The sequence below is a fragment of the Vicia villosa genome, linkage group LG5 (assembly GCF_029867415.1).
Source record: "Vicia villosa cultivar HV-30 ecotype Madison, WI linkage group LG5, Vvil1.0, whole genome shotgun sequence".
NCBI classification, from domain to species: Eukaryota; Viridiplantae; Streptophyta; class Magnoliopsida; order Fabales; family Fabaceae; genus Vicia; species Vicia villosa.
Genome location: NC_081184.1, coordinates 69,322,660 through 69,328,607, shown reverse-complemented (window position 1 = coordinate 69,328,607; position 5,948 = coordinate 69,322,660).

The following is a 5,948-nucleotide window of genomic DNA, read 5'->3' as shown; positions in this document are numbered from 1 at the left end:
GAAAAAACAACCTTCACAACACCCTGGGGAACCTTTTGTTACAAAGTAATGCCCTTTGGTTTAAAGAACGCAGGAGCAACCTATCAACGTGCAATGGTAGCTTTGTTTCATGATATGATTCATCAGGAGATAGAGGTTTATGTCGATGATATGATTGCAAAGTCCAACACCGAAGAAGAACATCTGGGTCATCTACACAAGCTGTTTGACAGACTCAAGAAATACAGGTTGCGATTGAATCCAAATAAGTGTACCTTTGGAGTAAGATCCGGCAAACTCTTAGGTTTCATCGTCAGTAGCAAAGGTATTGAGGTTGATCCTGTCAAGGTCAAAGCCATTCAGGAAATGCCTATACCCCGTATCGAGAAACAAGTCAGAGGATTCTTGGGACGTCTGAATTACATAGCCTGATTTATTGCCCATATGACAACTACTTGTGTGCCGATCTTCAAACTATTGAAGAAAGATCAAGTGGAAAGGTGGAATGACAAATGCCAGTTAGCCTTTGACAAAATCAAAGAGTATCTCCAAAAACCGCCAATCTTGTTACCACCTGTGGAAGGAAGACCTCTGATAATGTACCTAACTGTGTTAGAAGATTCAATGGGGTGTGTACTGGGGCAACATGACGAGTCCGGCCGAAAGGAGCATGCAATCTACTATCTTAGCAAAAAGTTTACCGATTGTGAAACAAGATACTCACTACTCGAAAAAACTTGCTGTGCCTTAGCATGGGCGGCTCGCCGACTAAGACAGTATATGCTAAATCACACCACTTTCCTAATCTCCAAAATGGATCCTATCAAGTACGTGTTCGAAAAACCTGCTCTCTCCGGAAGAATAGCAAGATGGCAAATGATCTTAACAGAATATAACATTCAATACACTTCACAAAAAGCCATCAAAGGAAGTGTGGTAGCTGATCATCTGGCTCATCAAGCAGTGGATGATTATCAAACATTGAACTTCGACTTCCCAGACGAGGACATTATGCTAGTCAATGACTACAAACAACCAGGACCAAAAGAAGGACCCGAGCCAGGATCTCGATGGACTATGGTTTTTGACGGAGCTTCTAACGCACTTGGCAATGGCATCGGAGCTGTGATCATTTCTCCTGCAGGAGGTTATACACCATTCACTGCCAGATTATGCTTCAACTGCACTAACAATATAGCCGAGTACGAAGCATGTATTCTGGGTCTTAAAGCTGCAATCGATTTAAGAATCAAGTTCCTGGAGGTCTACGGAGACTCGGCCTTGGTAATTTACCAAGTCAAAAAGGAATGGGACACGAAGCACCCGAATCTAATTCCTTACAAAGAATATGTGCTGAGTCTGATTCCTTATTTCGAAGAAATCACTTTTGAACACATCCCGCGCGAGGAAAATCAACTAGTTGATGCCTTAGCTACCATGTCATCCATGTTCAAAGTCAGGTGGGACAATGAGGCGCCGACGATCACCATTTACAGACAAGATGAACCATCCTATTGCAATGAGATCGATGCCGAAGGAACGGAAGAAAAACCATGGTTCCATGAAGTAAAAAGGTATCTCGAAGCTCAGGAGTATCCTGAAGGGGCATCCATTAACGACAGAAAGTTTCTAAGAAGATTTGCTGCCAAATTCTTCCTAAGTAATGGAACCCTATACAAACGCAACCATGACTCGACTTTACTTCGTTGTGTAAACAAGAAGGAAGTAGAACAGATTATGGAAGACATACACGATGGTGCCTTTGGTACTCATTCAAGTGGACACACAATGGCTAAAAAGATCCTCAGAGCAGGTTATTACTTGTCTACCATGGAGACAGACTGTCATCATCATTCCAGAACCTGTCACAAATGCCAGATATATGCTGACAAAGTACATGTACCTCCAGCTCCGTTAAACGTCCTGACGGCTCATTGGCCTTTTGCAATGTGGGGTATTGATATGATTGAAGAAATCAAGCCTACTGCCTCCAACGAACATCGCTTTATCCTGGTCGCTATCGACTACTTCACAAAATGGGTAGAAGCAGCTTCTTTTGCTTCTGTCACTAAGAATGTTGTGGCCCGATTTATCAAGCACAATCTCATTTGTCGGTATGGCATCCCTGAACGGATCATCACAGACAATGGCACAAATCTAAACAACAGAATGATTACTGAACTTTGCACACAGTTCAAGATCAAACATCATAATTCTTCTCCATATCGACCAAAGATGAATGGCGCAGTGGAAGATGCCAATAAAAACATCAAGAAAATCATACAAAAGATGACAGTAACCTACAAAGACTGGCATGAGATGTTACCTTTTGCTCTTCATGGTTATCGCACATCTGCGCGTACTTCAATAAGGGCAACTCCATTCTCCTTAGTCTATGGTACGGAGGCAGTTCTTCCAATTGAAATTCAGATTCCTTCCCTAAGGATTATGAAAGAAGCCGATCTAGACGAAGACAATTGGATTCAGACTCGGTTGGACCAGATAAACTTGATTGATGAGAAAAGGCTCGTAGCTATTTGTCATGGTCAATTGTACCAAAAGCGTATAATTAAAGCCTTCAACAAGAAAGTCAAAAGTCAAGCATACCAAACTGGTGGCTTGGTTGTCAAACGCATCATCTTACCACAAGGTGATCCCAGGGGCAAGTGGACTCCCACTTATGAGGGACCATTCGTAATCAAGAAAATATTCTCCGGCGGTGCCATGTTGCTTACCACCATGGATGGCGAGGATTTCCCACACCCGGTAAATGCGGACATAGTCAAAAAATACTTCGCTTGAAAAGAAAAGCTCGCTAAGTTGAAAACCTGAAAGGGCAACTTAGGCAAAAAATGAGCGTCTCGGTGGATCGAAAACCCGAAAGGGCGATCCAGGCAAAAATTAGAGACTAAATAAATACTATCCCGGTAGGCTGAAAACCTGAAAAGGCAGCCTAGGCAAAAGTTATGGAATAAAGCGTACAACTATGTTCTGTATAGCTGCCTATTCACCTTCAAGATTCAACACATCAAAGACACCGATCAGTCCAATTACTTTCTTCCAACAAGTGAGGGATGAGATGCTCGAAGACAGATTGGCAATAGCATAATTGAAACTTGACTGGATTGTTTTCACATAGCTATTTTCTTTATAAACTCTTTTCAAAACTTTATGACAATTTCCTACTACTAGGATTTTTGTTTCCTTATACTAATCAGCCTATCATGGCTCTTTTTCAAAAAATCAATGCATCTTATGATCAAAATCAACATTTTCACTTTTTTCTGTTTTGAATACGTAAACGTCCCAATGATAATTTTGAATGAACATGTGCATTTGAATATGATTGATGTTTACTAGGAAAAACAGGAATAGCATTCAGGTAATGTCCCAATCATTTGGACATCATCCCGAAACCAGCATCAGAAGAAAAATCTCCAACAGAGATGCATTTCTCAGCAAATTCCTCAATGAGATTTTTCTCCAAGTGATTCGAGAAATCTTGTTCCCCAGCAGGGCTATTCCAGATTACTATCCCCAGAAGGTGTGATCTCCACGCCAGGACTTGGTCAAATAGTGCATCGGAGGATTATGCATCTTCCTCATTCCCACTTTAAAGGGCATCAAAATCAGAACTTTCCAATTACCGTTCATCCCCGAACGGTAGTCAAAGATCCTTCAACAGAGTACCATGGTTCTCAAAAAAGGTTCCCAGCCGAGGGTACTCAAACAAGACGGCAAAAATAATCAACGATCACAATACCTTCATCTCCAGATGACTGACTAGCTGGGATTTATTTTCCCAATCATACATCATACATCATACATCATACATCATACATCATACATTATACATCATACATCATACATCATACATCATACGTCATACACATATTCATACACAACATATAATATTTCATGACAAACGCTTACATAACATGCATATTTCTCCTTTAGTTACAGAATCTCATGCATTACATACATCATGCCATTGCATATCACTAACTTGATTTTTTAGGCAGACGAATGTCTTCAACAAAGATGTTCTCAATCACATACAGTGTTACCCTTGAACTCTATTCAAATAAGCAGTCCTCTCAGATATAATCAAGCCAAGGATTCGTTCTGAAGAGATCTCTCCTTTCAAATTACTTATCAACTCAAAAAACAAGCAACGCAGATCTAAAGCTGATACCTCAGACGGTTCCAGAACGATCTACCATCGAAGATCTAAAGCTGATACCTCAGACGGTTCCAGAACGATCTACCATCGAAGATCTAAAGCTGATACATCAGACGGTTCCAGAACGATCTACCATCGAAGATCTAAAGCTGATACCTCAGACGGTTCCACAACGATCAACCATCGAAGATCTAAAGCTGATACCTCAGACGGTTCCACAACGATCAACTTTCAAAATCTAAAGCGGAAAAACTTTGGACAGTTCCATAACGATCATCCTCCTGGACTTAAAGCGGTAACCTTGGACGGTTCCGGAACAGTCAACGCAGAGGTTTTCAAATCCTTCATCAAGATATAATCAATGGATTCATTCTGGTGAACAAACCATCAAATACATCTGCCAGATGGCATCTGAAAGCCCATCTCAGGTAATGTTTCAATCTGCCAACAACATTTCTCATACAACATTCAAAGACAAATTCCAGCATCACTTTCGGTCAAGGTAAGTGCAAATTTTCAGGGCATCTAAAATATTCAATCTTCTTCTACCTTCAGATTTCAAACAATCTCTTCAGGTTTAAGAATATTGAATAGGGGCAACTGTTATACCCCAAAATTTTCCCGCATCTTTTTTTCAAGAAAACTTCAATCTAAAAATTAGGAGTTTCATATAATCATGGATTTTTATTTCATAAATATCCTGACATATGAAATACTTAGTTTTTAGAATTTTTTATACAGTATTTTGGCTCGCTGTTGAATTTATTCTTACGCAAACGCCAACTACTATTTATTACTTCACACACGCTATTTATTTGATATTTATTTATAGATAAATAGTACTGACACAATTGGTACAGAGTTAAATCTTTTGCAGGCGCAGAGTCCGGGATTCAGACTGTACTGGTAACAAGTAAATTATTACTAATTTTTTTGTTTCTCACTAACTTTTGTACTATATTCCATTATTTTCAAAATCTCTTTTCAAATCTCTTTTTCAAAAAATCAAATCTTAACTTTATTCTACACATCTCTCTTTTTCCAACACTATCATACACTTTCTTTCAAATCTTACTTCCACTCAAATCTTCCTTTTGTACGGAATCACTTCATTCCCCAACGTCTCTATCCTTCTTTTCATTCTATAAATACCTCTCATCTTTTCCATAAAATCTCACATCAAATTCTAACTCATCTCTCAAATTTCTACTTCATATTCATTCTCTCTTCCTCCCCGGCAAAATGGCGAAGCGGATGGAAACGTGTTTTCTTATGGTCATCACCATTGCTACGGTGATCATGTCCTTCTTCTGTTTGCATAGTCCTGAAAAATGTGGACCTGCGATGGTTACACTCCCGATCATCTATTTTCTGTTGGTTGTAGCATGGGTTATTAATCGGCATTCTTAAAGTTTGTCGTATCTCTTATTTTCTTAAATGTACCGTTTACTCGTCGTACCGTTCATTATAGTATGTAATGTTTGTACTGTCAGTATTAAATGTTGTACTATTTGTCATACTGTCGCTTAATTATTCAGATAATATTTTGTGTGTTTTCTGCCAGTTAAATATTTATTTTTCTGTGCATTAAATGATTTTCAGGGTTATCAGTAATTTTGCTCGCGTACAGTAAAAATTAGTTATTTATTATGTCTTTGTTTTTTAACAAGTCATGTAAATAAACTTTCATCTTTCACATAAAACAAAAACAACAAAAAGAAAATTAACTTTGACTGTTGATTTTTCACTCTAACTGCTACATTAATACCTGAACAGTCAGTTGACA